Source organism: Papaver somniferum, unplaced genomic scaffold, assembly GCF_003573695.1.
Source record: "Papaver somniferum cultivar HN1 unplaced genomic scaffold, ASM357369v1 unplaced-scaffold_114, whole genome shotgun sequence".
Lineage (NCBI taxonomy): Eukaryota > Viridiplantae > Streptophyta > Magnoliopsida > Ranunculales > Papaveraceae > Papaver > Papaver somniferum.
Window position 1 is genome coordinate 2,102,930 of NW_020620381.1, and position 13,820 is coordinate 2,116,749.

The 13,820-nt window shown below is 32.3% G+C and overlaps 2 non-coding genes across 2 annotated transcripts; both read right to left on the reverse strand.

Annotated features, from left to right (window-relative positions):
• Positions 1–1,826: 1,826 nt before the first annotated feature.
• Positions 1,827–1,954, reverse strand: LOC113328969. Its single transcript, XR_003349669.1, has one exon. It is a non-coding gene; the product is annotated as a small nucleolar RNA snoR86 (small nucleolar RNA).
• A 1,072-nt stretch (positions 1,955–3,026) lies between these two features.
• On the reverse strand, positions 3,027–3,152 carry LOC113328967. The gene has a single exon (XR_003349667.1). It is a non-coding gene; the product is annotated as a small nucleolar RNA snoR86 (small nucleolar RNA).
• Between the last annotated feature and the right edge of the window lie 10,668 nt (positions 3,153–13,820).

Sequence of the window (13,820 nt, forward strand, 5' to 3'; positions counted from 1 at the left end):
GAAGTTTCTTGATTATATTAATTATTCTTCTAATTCTTTGTATCATATAAATCTTGAAATTAAATCTCTTCATATTTATAATCTTTTGATAGTTTACAAAGTAAGTATTTTTTTATTTTAAATTCTTCGTGCATAGTCAAATAGTGGTTAATTGACCGGCTTAGAGAAAAATGGTTATTATCTTAAAAGGTCATCTTAAGTTATTTATGTATAGTGAACCATCTTGCTAATACCGAAATTTAGGAAGTCTCAAAACAAGCAACACGAAACTGGCTTATTGAAGTTCACCTATAATCTTTCATTTTCTGATTTGAAGAGATTTATTTTTAGATATGAATAAAACGATTTAGGGAGAAATACAGTGATGCAAAATTTCTTTTTGTGGGATGCGTCATTATACCTATATATGTCGGGATTACACAATTTGATATTCCATGCATTTTATCATTGATGCAGGTGAAGAAATTTTGGTATTCCAGAAAGGTACAAGTATAATTTTTGTTAAAAGATGTGGTTCATACGCACCTATGTGATTTCCATGCCTAAAATGTCGATTTTTCTAAATACTATCTTAGTTAAGGAGAGCTTAGCGCATTAATATCCATTTAGATCTTGCATCTAAAGATACCATGACTAATACTTGATCCATCACCTATCTTATACTCTGTGATATCATCTAATACTTGAGATTCTTTAATTCATCGAAGACACCAACCAACCGAACTTTGTGTAAATATCTTAAACTTTGTAGAAGTTGATTTAAGAAATATTTCAATATTAAGATGTAATGTCATGTTCATTTTCCGCTAGAAAATTATAAAAGTGTGGTTGTTTTAGGTCTCTTATGTACTCTTAGGCCAAGGTGTAATATTAGTTCCATATCCAAGTTTTACATTTTACAAATATCCAAAGGAATGTTGTAGGATTCAATATTTTACATTCTTTTTATTTTCTTGTATTTTTTTGTGACGATTTAAGCTTCGCGTTTTTCATATGTTAGTTTAAACCATAATTATGTAGTCATTAAACCTAGAATATTATAGGAAATGATAAATATTAATTTCCGTATTTATACAAATGACATGTTTAATGGCCGTAAAATGACTGACAGTTAATTATATTAACCCAATCGTTTAAATTTTTACCATGGGTTCGAGTATTACTAATGCTTAAACATGCCAATTATACATTGACACGAGCACAAGGTCAATATTCACTTTTGAAAACAGTTAGCAGTTCCAAAAATTGATGCAGATATGACACTTTTAAGGGATGTGGAAGAAGAATTCCCAGCTCAGATTCAAATTTTTAAATTTCGAAAAAAATTACATTAATTTTTTTAGCACAAAATGACAATCTATTTAAATGATGACCGAACTGCATTAATTTTTAGGGACATCCTAATCACCATTTAACAAGAAATCGATCCTACTGGTATTGAAAATATCGATCAAAGCTTCAAATCAGTTTAAAAAAGATTACAATTCACCCAATTTTCCCACACTCAGCTCATGGTATTCTCACAAGAAAAAAAGAATATAATGAACACGAAAACATATTATAGCCTCGTGCCGTTACGACACGTGTCATAACCTAGTCTATATACATATTTCAAAACCTGTGCGGGAGAAGCCAACTTTCAATTCTGTCTACTTGACCAAGATACCTACAAAATGCTAAAAAATACACAAAACAAATCCAAAATACACAACAATATACAGGTTGATTAAATTTAAAACTTATCCAACATACATGAAAATAATACAAGTTGATTAAAACTAACAAAGAACACATCAATATTGATATTACGAAATAAATACAGATTGATCACCTCAAGTTGTTCGAGGCCTAATTCAAAATTAAGAGACCATTTGATAGACACGAGAAATTGCTTATTGTTACTGCCAACTTTATATGCAACTGTGAACACCATTATAGTTAGACGAGTTTGGTTTCCCAAATGGCTTTTTATTGCGAACATAAGAAAAACGTGGTACTGAAAAATAAAAAAACTGGTAAAGAAATAAACAAATGATTTGAAAGATCTGAATTGTGGTACTTACGGTGACGGTAGTAGCAGACAATGAAGCGGCTGAAACCTCATTCATTCTCATTTTCTTGCACATCAAGGTATGAAAAAAAATCCAGAACAGACAGCATATATAAAAACGGCTGAAACAGTAGTAGCATGCTTTTTGATTATTCTCCAAGTGTCCTGGCCATCAGTCAATAGACTCAATTTTCCCATACTTCTCTTGCACCGGCAGGAACTTTAATCTTGTCGGAATTTCTCTAACTTACCATTTCCATAAGAATTTACGCTGTTTCCTAACATGACTGTATCCAATCGCAAGTGCACGTTGTTCCCTCTGATTTTCTATATTCTACTTTCTCTCAAGGCTAACCAATCCATCACTTCTAGTGGCCAAATTGAGCACCCAAACTTTATCTTAAAAGTTGATGAGAGAAACAGGATAACCAATTTCCAACTCGTGGATTTTTTGTATAACAGGAAGAATTCATGTGAGGTGATCCAGGGGTGCCAACGGCAAAAATCGGAGATGAACTTATGTACTTCAGCAGTCGAGAAACATGTTGGTGCGCCTCATTGCTCAAAAGTACTTTCACCATTTCTAGGATCCTCTATAAGAAAGACACGGAGGATTCTTGGACTGGGAGTGCGAGAGATGTGACTTCATATATTCAATCTGTTTAAACCAAGATTTTGATACACATAGGAATTGCATAACTTTCTTCAACATCCATATCGAGAACAAAAGACAGCATAGTTCAAACCTGTGCAGGAAAAGCCCCACAACTTAGAAGTCTGTTTGCTTGACCAATCAAAAGGATATAGCTAAAAAATGCAACAAAATACACAAACCAAGCATTGACCAAAACATATATACAACACACACGAAACAAATACAGGTTGATTAAAACCAATCCAACAACAAGAAACAAAAGGTTGATGATAACTAACAAAGAACACATCATAATTGATACTATGAAAGAAATACAAGTTGAACGCATCAACTTGTTCGGGGCCTTATTCAAAATAAAGAGATTTGAATAGGCACGAAGAATTGCTTATTGCTATTGCCAATCATCTACGCAAATGTGAACGTCATTAGATTTAGACGACTTTGCCATCTCAATTGGCTTTTTATTTGAAACATAAGAAAAAGGTGGTAGTTGAAAATAAAAAACAGGTACAAAAATTAAAAAATAATTTGAAAGATCCTAATGTGGTACTTATGGTGACGGTGGTAGCATGCTTTCATTGTACACAATGAAACGGATGAAACCTTATTCATTCTCCTTCTCTTGCACCATCAAGAACCTTATTCATGTCTGAAGCTTTTCACATTGACCGCCTTCCACTAGTTCACCTTATGTAACCTGACTGCCTTCCACTAGTTCACCTTCCCCTTCCTTTTTGATCTCCTACAGTCTGGTTTCTAACTCTAGAGGCTAATCAATCTGTCAGTTCTAGTGGCCAAATTGAAGACGCAAACTTTATCTTCAAAGTGATGTGAGATACAGGTAACCTATTTACGACTCCTGGAACTTTTTTATAACAGAAAGGATTCATGCGTGGTGATTCTATGGTGCCAGTAATCTGACTGATATATGCTGGCACAGTCACAGAATCGTCAGTGTTTTTTTTGTAAAAGATCAGTTTAATAGTACTTTCACCAATTTGCTTAAACTAAGATTTTGATACACATTGGAAATGCGTAACTTTCTTGAAATGAAGTCTACTTGGTATATCACACCATATTAAAATCATCTGGATCCTTCATCTTCTTCCTTAACATGCAATCAATTTACTGAAAGAACAAAAATAATCAACTAAAATATAGGAGATATCAATTCAAATCAAAAAACATATATAAATGAAGCAAATGTAAACCAACACTACAAGAAAAATTGGATTAAGCAACAGGGCAAATTTAGTTGCAAAAGCCCATTTTGAGTCGCTCTAATTATTATAGCTATTAAAAGTGGCAGTTGCTCTTGAGTTGCAAGAAGTGGGATTTGTATAGACCTAAAGCAGCCAGGCACTCGCTCTAAATATGTTTCAACTATCATCAGTCATCAACTAATATCATTGCTTTAGATTTATTCCGATCATCCTAAAGAGAGTCGCTCTAAGTTTGCTTCAACTAACATCAACAGCTAACTAATATCATTGCTCTAAAATTATTCCAAACATATAGCGATTAATATGTTAAGTTGCCACGCCAATTTAACTGACTAATAATCAGTTGCTCAAGGGTTTTTGATGTAAGAGATTTTATTTGGTGCTAACTTCTAAGTTGTGTGAAATTAGTTGCTCTAATTCTTCAACAGGGAACGTTCCGGCGCGTTAAAGCACTTCCGGCCAAGTTAGACTCGGGGGAATAAAGATTAAATTAAAATTACATAAAGCGATCAAAATTAAATCCAAAAGTAATTAAATTTATTATCAACTAAATTCAACTTACAATAACATTTAGTATTCAAAAAATCAAAAAATTTACAATCTGTTTTGCAAATTTTAAATAAAATACAATCTCGCTAACATTCTCATCAACACACTTCAATCTTAACCCCGTTGATACAACAGCTTCTTCAACTTTGAAGCACACATCAAGAATTCATGATTCTTCGAAACTCTGTGGACAAGATTAAATAAAAATACTATCCTGGTAGCATTCAATTTATTTTCTAGATCTTATTTTGATCAATATCTTTGAAACTCCCTTTCCTCTTTTTAATGGATGTAGAAGTTTAGTCTGCAAAAATAAAAGAATACCCAAATTAATTTACTACTTAAATCCTGTAAAAATATAGTGGTAGCGAACACTTACTGAAATTCTGTATTATTTTTTCAGTGAGAATGAGAAGCAACAGATCTTAAGCATACCATCGCCAACTCGAATCTTAAGCATCAATATAATTCTTTATAGTCGTCACTCTGAAAAGGAAAACAAATTTCATTCTTGACAACCCTTTTGTTGGTTTTGATTGTTGATGATTTTGGCTCATGTGGTGGAAGATTGCCTTTTCATAATTAAACCAAATTTCAATCAGTTGTCGCTGATGTTGTTTGCCACTGATGATGTTTCAAATGATGGAACAAAAGCAAGAAAATAGCAAAGAATCAGTATTCAAAAAAAGAAACCAAAAATTAAACAAGGGCTTATTATTTTGTGACTCAAGAAACTTACTAAACAAGGACTTCATATGACCAAAAAATTAAACATTATGGACGCCCGGAACTCATGAAAAACAAATGAAATTAGAAAATGAACAAAACAAGCTATATTTTACAAGTTTACAAACACCAAAAACTCACAGCAATGGCCTAAATGAAATTCACCCCCCAAAAAAAAATCCATAAAACAACGAGATCTATCAAAGAAAGAAAGTAAAAAAAAAATACAAAGAAACAAAAAATTATATAAGGTCAGTGAAAGATTCCATCCCAACCAAAAACAAATTTAAGATAGCTCTGCTGCATCACTAAATAGTTAGATCTATTAAGTAAATCCATCCTTCGAATCATTAAAAATCTACCATTTACAGTAACTGATGGATCCAAACTAGTTTATAGATGCAATCAACAAATCACATAAAAATAAAACCTCATATTCTCAGAGACATTTTGACAAACACTTAAGTGTGTTACTTTTATCCTTAAAATGGAGAGATAAAAATTGTACATGGAAATCATATTAGGCTTTTGAACCATTACACTTACCTAAATCATCTACATTGGGTAGTCGGTAATAGAATCAACACAGTTAAGAAAAAAAATCCAAAAACAAAACCAAATGTCTCACTCAATAGAATGAGAATAAGACCAAATCCTTGCACAAAACAGCAAGTAACAAAAGAGTAATTCTTAAAAATCTATCAAAAATGAAAAATAAATAAACAACTTGAAGAATCAAAGAAACAAATAATTTATATCTAAAATTTCAACTCAAATAACCATCATCGTTGAAATCTGACAAAAAATCAGAATAGATACACATACAGCTGCTCAACTAACAAAAGCCCTAATTTTTCCTCAAAAAATTAGGAAAAAACAACTTGAATTTAACCCATTTTAGAGAATGAACATGCAGTGCTTAATATGCTGCTCCTGATGAATTTTGGAAGCAAACATGATGAAGTTTTGATGAAACAAATCATAAGAAAAATAGATTGATTATCTATTTGATTATGATATGTTCTCTCAGTTTGGGTTGGACGGAAAAGAATAAGGCTTTTCTACAAGATTTCCGTAGATAAAAAAATTACTGCCGCAGATAATATCCGTATGAGTTTTGCATTTGAGTTAATATACGTCCGATTACATTTTATCTTTCTATTGGTTGGACAAGTGTCATACGGATCATGATTGTCTTTTTTTTTCACCAATGGATCATGATTGTCATCTTCTAAGCAGACTTGTGTTTTCTTCATGCATCTATGTGTAACCGATTTGTGTTTTCTTCTTACATTCGTATGTACATTAGTCCTAATGATTTCCTATTTATATTGATTGACTGATTTTTTCATATGTAATTTAATTTTACCACGTCAAATTAATAAATACTCTAATTAAATTTTCAAACAAAATCGTTATAGATTTGTGGGTGAGCTAATTTTATTTCTGGGACCAAAATTTTTTCAATTCTTTTGAATTTATTTTTTGATTTTTCATCAGATCGATTGTTAATAACGATATTTTCCAGTCTTTCTCATTTTCTAATCCATTTCCACTCAACTGATTCATTCGCGTTTTTACTATTCAATCCCAAACAATGTTTATGCCAATGGTAAATTTCGGGTTCATTCCCATCCCTATTGTACCGATTATTCGAAATTTCGTCGAGAAAATCAATGACAATTATCGAGATTGTTTCTTATCATTCTCGTTGTCAAATACTCATGGATTTATACTAATCTGATAGATAATTAAAGAGTTCTTGTTTTTTTTATAATTTACACCTTTTTGCGCGACCTAAAATAATAGAGACGGAGATGAGAAAGAATAAAAAAACCTTGATTTCTATGATTTAAAATGAAGTTGATCTTTGAGGTTTACCAAAACCCTAAAAAATTGAAAATTATATCCTTCAATCTACTTGATGATTCGATCTGTCAAAAGATCAGTGGAACTCGGTCAGTTTTGACAATTACTCATTTGTTCTCGTCTTCGTTAAAGAGTTATAATCCTCTTAGCCAAGGCGCAATTTTGGTTACGTGATGAATTTTAGACCTACGGGCACATTTCTAGTTATAAGCAATTTTATTGACTTTTTGGTCACTTAAATCTTAAATCATTCATTATGAATCACAATCTACACGATAACGTGTGTGTGTATATATATATACATATCAAGGATTTTTTTGGTTATCTATCAGCTTCACTAAACGTCCATCTATTATACTTGATGTCGCTCGACCTCATTCAATCTCTCATAAATTACATGGATTTATATGATTATCTATCAATTCAAATTGAATTTTCAACAACTTTGCTTAATTTCACTCAATTTCTCTAGGAATCCATCAGCTTAATACCGGTTAACACCACTCAATTTCTCTAGGATTCCTTCGGTTTGTCATGTTATCCATCATTTAAACGAATGTCAACCGAACTTCGCCAGTTTGACTCATATATATTAATCTTATTAAAAACACTCCAGGTTCAAAGATTACTAGAATAAGATCATATGAAAATTTCCTAGTTATATCTTACATGGTTTGTGTGATACAATCATTTGGTGTTGCATTGGAATGTTTCATTATGATAATTTCAATAACTTGAAAATCTCTTTGACGAGAAATAGTTTGTGAACAACAACTATATAATATCCTCTAAGAAAGTTTCAATGATTGAAATGAAGAGTTGAGGTTATGTAACCATCTTTGGATATAAACATATATAGTGTGTTCAGACATTAGTGTATTAATCCATAAACCGGGATCCAAGTGTATGCATATGTGTGTATACGAAATTGGTGAAGGAGATAGGTTAAGTATGCATACCCGTACGCATACTGTCATAAGTTTTCCAACGAAAATTTCTGCTGAGTTGGTTTTGACAAACTCTTAACTAGTTACTTTAAGTAAGCGTACCCGTACGTATACTGGCGGAAGTTTTCGAACCGAAAAATTCTGCTGAGTTTGGAAACAAAAACAAACTCAAATCCGGTTGCTAAAGTACGCATACTCCTACGCATACTTAAGATGGTTACTTTATCAAATCGTTCAGTTCATGAACTTAAACATTTAAATTATAAGGAATGCATTCTTTGTAAACCGTCGCTATAATGTTTATGATTAATTCAAGTGAATCAAACCGATTTTGTTTCGATTGTGTTCTTGTATACTTCTATGAGAATATAGCAATTGAACAACTCTTTAACTAGTTTCATTTGAGTCATTTGAAGTAGTTATGGATAAGATGAATATGGTTGATATGAGAGTTATCATATGACTAACTTCGGTTGACCATTGTTGATCCAACATGGGTGTACACGTTTAAGTACGGTAGCATAAACCTAAATATATCAGAGTTAAACATCCAGGTTTGAAGATTACTAGAGTTAGACCTGAGTGTCTCATTAGGATGAACCGGAGATGAACTATATCAGATTTGAACTTCTCAGGTTCAAAGATTACTAGAGCTAGACCTGAGTTTCTCATTCGGGTGAAATGAACACGAAATTTATCAGATTTGAACATCTCAGGTTCAAATATTACTAGATTTAGACCTGAGTTTCTCATTTGGATGAACTAGTGACGAAATACATCATAGTTGCACATCCCAGGTTCAAAGACTACTAGAGGTAGACCTGACTTTCTCACCACAATTGAACTGGAGAGGAAATATAATGTATTTGAATATCTCAGGTTCGAAGATTACTAGAGCTAGACCTGAGTTTCTCATTCGGATAACTGGAAAATATATCAGATTTGAACATCCCAGATTCGAAGATTACTAGAGTTAGATCCGAGTTTCTCATTCAGATGAACTAGAGCGGAAATATATTGTATTTGAACATCTCAAGTTCAAAGATTACAAGAGTTAGACATGAGTTTTCCATTCGGATGAACTTGAGCGGAAATATGTCTGATTTGAACTTCCCAGGTTCAAAGATTAGTAAAGTTAGACTCGAGTTTCTCATTTGGATGAACTTATCAGAAATAAGTAAGGTAATTATTACAGACTGTGCAAATGACCATATTACCCTTACTAGAAATTAGTGCAGAAAATATTATGGAGACTGTGAAAATGACCAGACTACCCTTATCAGAAATAAGTAAAGTTAATATTACTGACTGTGAAAATGACCATATTACCCTTAATGGAAATTAGTGCAAACAATATTATTGAGACTGTGAAAATGACCAAACTATCCTAATCGGAAATAAGTAAAGTAAATATTGTCAAGATAAAATTAAATTATATATGTAGAAAATGCTAGATCACTAAAGATATGAACGGAATTATCACAAATTACATGTGTGAAAACAGAATGTAATTCTTTTTTCTAATGGAAAACGAAATGTAAATCCACTTAAGAGATAATAATCATGATCTGTATGATATTAGTCTGACCAATAGGAAGCGAAAATGTATAATCGTCCGGATATTAACTCAAACAGAAGGCTCATACGGATTGCTACTTTATCCAACGATCACAAATTGGTCATGATTTGGGAAACTTTATATGCGGCAATATTCAATGGTTTTGAATTAAAGGTTCTTTTTTCGCGGAAAAATTTCCCACCACTTTATGTGAAGAAACTTAGAGCAACGTGTTTGCTTCTCGTTCACGTGTTTGGTTATCCTTTTTTCCGTCAAACAAAGACTTATAGTTGTCTAGCTTTTTTTTTTTGAAGCATTATAGTTGTCTAGTTGACTGCTCATCCTTCACGTGTTTGCTTAAAAAGAGTGTTTCGTGTTTAATGAACTGGGCCAAATGGGACAATAGTGTAAAGTAACAACTAACAATGTTTCTGTGAGAAAATCTACCATTAAATATTTTAAACAATCGTCAAGAACGGTACAAATTATAATTTGGGCATATATACATATCCTTAAAGTAAATCTACCCACAAAAAACTAGTTCTTTAAATTTTATTACATTACTACATTATGAATGGGCAAAACAAAAAGCATAGTAAACAAATAACAAACTTTACAATCTGACTTTTCTTTGTTAGGACGCTAGCTAAGACTTGGTTGCTGAGATAGGATTATACCAACCAAATATCTTTTGAATTGCTGCCCCATTGTGCCTCAAAGTAAATAGCGATTCAAGCACTTTTGTAGTTGCTGCAGGCAACTTGAAAAAGTGATGCAACAACTAAACACCTTTATTGGTCGCTAAGAAATAGTGGAAATAAATTTGCAGCAAGCAAACTATCTGGCAGTTGCAAATTTAGTTGCTTGACCATTAAAGCGACTAAAATTTTGGGTGCTTGCTAAGATTTTAGTCGTTTAAGCCACGTTTTCTTGTAGTGCAAATATTTATAAATAAGGTCTACAAAGCATATGTTCAGATTCAAAGTAACAAAAACAATCATGTTAACAAAGTAAAACAAGATGTAAGCAAATCAGATATGAATACACCCTGAATTTTTTCAATCTTTCAGTGGAAGAAAATCAGAATCAATCATGTTAACAAAGTAAAAAAAGAAGTAAACAAGCAATTAATCAATTTACTGTCCCAAGTATACAAATCATACAAAACAACCAAAGAGTTCCTTAACATAATATCGTCCAGAACAAAGATCCAAACATGATACTGATCATACAGAGCAAACAGAGAAGTAATAAACATGATCTTGTTGAATCATACAAATCAAAGAAAAACTACAAACATTATAATGATCTTCATAGCAATTGTGAGGCCCTCTCTAATCCGATTAGGGTTGATATTAGATTGCTGGTTGGGCCACAACCCACATGAAAACTTAATATGGATTTAGATGGGCTTTTTTTAATAAAGTAGCCCACTTTTTGTACTATTGTTCTTAAACCTTTATATAAGGACGATTTTTTGGAACCATGGTTTTTTGGGAGGCCGTGATTGGGTAAGGCAATTTGAAGTAAAACTAAGTGATCCCTTATCCAAATATTATGTTAATATCAAAATTATCCTTTTTAATTATATTTATATAATGATTAGTTAGTTTGTAATTAGTGAGGTTATATTAAAGATCAAGAATTATTGAGAAGACATTTTTTTTTTAGATTGATAAATATGAATTGATTGATTCGAGTGATGATAGTTCCTCCTAATTAACCTCCATTTCCTAGAGTATTCGTTAATGTTGCTTGAATTCTCCAAAAATTCCCTTAAATTGAAAAAAATTTAAGTAGATTTTGGTTAGGTTAAACAAGTTCGTCAACAAGATCTGAAGAACATGTAGCCGAACTTATATGGAAGTGTACTTTCGGATACTTTTTCCTTAGACGCAGGTCACAAAACTCGCTTTTAATGGAGGTTTTGATAAGTTTGGCTAACAGGTTCTGGGACAGGTAACCGAACTTTTATTCCTAGAATATAAAGATTAATGTTTGGTTTCCAACATTAATTTTCAACTATGAACTGAATATCAGAGTGAAGTTCGGTTAGCAGAAAAAATTCTCAAATAAACCAAACTAATCAGCATATGTTTTTGCATAGTAGAGTAATTGGGTTACCAATTTTCTTGTTGCGAACCAACCAAACTCAACATATTGATTTTCAGAGAAGGGTTCGGCTAGAAATTTTTCTTTTGCGACCCAGCCGAACTCAACATTGTTGTTCTATTACAAGTGTTCGGTCAAAGGACAAAATTTTCCAATTAACCTAACCAACCGAACACAATATATTGGTTTTTAAAGAGGAGTTCGGTTAAAAAAAATTGCGAACCAACCGAACCCGGAATTCGGTTGCGAAAAAATAAATTCGTGATAACCGAAGTGTTCTTCGTGTTCTTGGTTTCACATGTTCGGATAGCGAACTAGGTTTTTTTGAAACAATTTCTAACCGAACATGCCATAGTAACTTCTCTTTTAAACCATATTTCGATGATTTATGATCTCTTTTCTCGATCAAAAAACGAATTAAAAGTGATGTATTTTTCAATTGAACAAAAAACTTCAAGGAAATAGATACGAAGAAGAGAAGAGTTCTTTTTTCGTCTTTGTTTTTGATTTTGATTAATGATTCATTTAGATTGGAAATATATATATGATTAGGTATATATGGTTATTAGGTTAGTTTTAATTTAAATTAGAGTAATGGGTAAATGTGTATTTTTTTATCTTTAAGACATCCCTTATAAGTATAGGGAAGTGAGCCTAATAAAAAAATGGTCGCCTCAAAAAAAGGTCGTTCCATAAATAATCGTTCTTTATATAAGGGGGAATTAGGCTAAGGCCTCCATAAAAAAATATTCATGTTGTCAGGCCCATGATTAATTTTTGTTTCCATGAAACCCAAAATTATCTGAAATTATTAAAAATCGTTGCATAGTTCGTTATGCATACTATTTTTTTCAGGGGTATAATTGGTAAGCAAACTTGAATATAACACATCTAAAAAACCGTGCCTTGGAATTTAACAAATTTGATCTCGTCGGAAAGCTTTTAAAGAGAACTATGTAACGAGCACAAACAACAATATCAAATTTTTGTTTTTCACGAAAAAATCGGTGGTGATCATCAGTTTAGGGAAAAATTTCGAAATCTGACTACATATTCTTGATGCAACCTCCAAAAAAGATGCATAACACGTTATGCAACCATATTTTTGTTCAAGCATCTATTATTTTGGTTTGTGCAGCCACAAAAAAATGTATACGCCCTAATCAAAAAGAAAAAACAGACGCATAACGAGTTATGCAACCATTTTCTCAATCTCATAACAAGTTATGCATCTTTAACATGTTATGTAGCCATTGTTTTGGTTGATTTTTAGTGCGTACAGATAAAATTGATGCATAATGCATCATGTAGACATTTTCATGACTGCATAACTTGTTATGCATATATAATTATAGGTGCATGACAAGTTATGCAATATTTGTTTTTGTTGGTTTCAATAGTAACAAAAAAAATGATGCATAACGTGTTATGCAACTGCTTTCTGGACTGCATAACAAGTTATGCATTAACTTTTGTAGATGCATAACAGGTTATGCATCAATTTTCATAACTGCATTACATGTTATGCAGACATTTTCTCGAACACCACATGTAGGATACATCTAATATCCTTGATTATCTTTTCTTGTTCCCAGTTTGTCGAGATCATCCTTCAATACTAGAACAAGTCAGTACCCATTGTAATCATACCACCATCACCCTGGTTGCAACAATACAAATGGACAGCAACAACACTTTCTCTTTCTCTCCTTTCATCCAAGACTTGATCAGAACCCATGATACTCTTCCATTCACTCAACCAATCTCCTTGCTGCCCAATTCATTTTCTTATCCTGTCGAAAACAAGCACCAGTCGCTCGAACCATTATCCTTCCAATCCGAGTTTCTAACATATCTCCTAACTCATATCGATCAAAATTTCATTCTCCTAGTTTCAGGCAATTATTAGAACACCATATGAGCAGAAATGATGGTGCTGTTGTGCGTCAACAATTCCCCATATTTGGATCTCCAATTCCTGCATATTACAATTCATATACAACCTATTTTCATATTCCTTACAAGACTTGTAAACTAGTATCAATCATCACCATTTACTGCCACATTCAACTGTAGCAACGACTCAACTCCAACTACAAAGTTGTACATCTTATTAAGCTCATTTCCTGGT